This window comes from Condylura cristata, unplaced genomic scaffold (assembly GCF_000260355.1).
Source record: "Condylura cristata isolate star-nosed mole 26May11 unplaced genomic scaffold, ConCri1.0 scaffold00042, whole genome shotgun sequence".
Classification (NCBI taxonomy): Eukaryota; Metazoa; Chordata; class Mammalia; order Eulipotyphla; family Talpidae; genus Condylura; species Condylura cristata.
This window is the reverse complement of record NW_004567143.1, coordinates 5,202,813-5,203,682: the sequence shown is the minus strand read 5'-3', so window position 1 is coordinate 5,203,682 and position 870 is coordinate 5,202,813. Positions and strand designations below refer to the sequence as shown.

The 870-nt window shown below is 69.7% G+C and overlaps 1 long non-coding RNA gene across 1 annotated transcript in view; it reads left to right on the top strand.

Annotated features, from left to right (window-relative positions):
* Positions 1–764, top strand: part of LOC105854478 — a 2,315-nt gene extending 1,551 nt beyond the window's left edge. The window contains exons 2-3 of the long non-coding RNA XR_001146164.1: positions 199–398; positions 528–764. This is a non-coding gene — a long non-coding RNA (uncharacterized LOC105854478). The remainder of the gene's footprint in view (positions 1–198; positions 399–527) is intronic.
* The last annotated feature ends 106 nt before the right edge of the window (positions 765–870 follow it).

The following is an 870-nucleotide window of genomic DNA, read 5'->3' as shown; positions in this document are numbered from 1 at the left end:
GTGCACCCTCCCTCTCCCCCAGCCCGCCCTGGGGGGTGTGCACCCTCCCTCTCCCCCAGCGCCCCTGGGGGGCGTGCACCCTCCCTCTCCCCCAGCGCGCCCTGGGGGGCGTGCACCCTCCCTCTCCGCAGTGGCAGTATTTGCTACACCCCAGACTTGTTCTCTCTCCCTCCCTCTCCCCTGGCCGCATCTAATTAGGCAGCTGGGCTCCGGCAGGAATGTGACCCCTGGGGCGGCAGGAATGTGACCCCTGGGGGTAAGCGGAGCTGGAAGGCAGAAGGCGCTGTGGTGCGTCAGGTCAGGCCGCTGTGGTGCGTCAGGTGAGCGCGGCTGTTACTCAGACAGTCCAGGGCTGCCCGGGAAGCCAACTCAGGTAGACGCAACAGTGCTATTACCAGGTGAGGGAACCGAGGCTCCACGGGCGGGTTGGGGGGGTGCGGGGGGCTCCCGGGTCTGGGGCGGCGTTGGTCTGCGCCCTCGCGCCTGGGGCTGCAGGCGTGTGATGACCTGTGTCTCCTCTGCCCCAGACGCCGCAGCACCATCCTGGTGAAGCAGAGGGAGCCTCGATGACAGAGAGCGAGAGCGGTGAACGCCGCGGCGCCCCTCCGGCCTCCGGGAGCCCGCGGGGAGCCCAGTACCCGACCGCGACAGCGGGCAAGGAAATCCAAGGGCTCTGACCGCCGACCGGTGTCCGCGCGAGAAGCCCTCGGCCGTCCACCGTTAGCATTTCTGTCGCCGGCGGGTTCCTGGGTTCCCACACGGCCGCTCGGTGGGCACCGCTTTCCCTCCTTTCCCTGACACCGGACAAGCCCGCCCCGTCCACTCCGACACCGGGGCGCTGGTACAAGCTCCACCCCCCGGCGCGTCTCT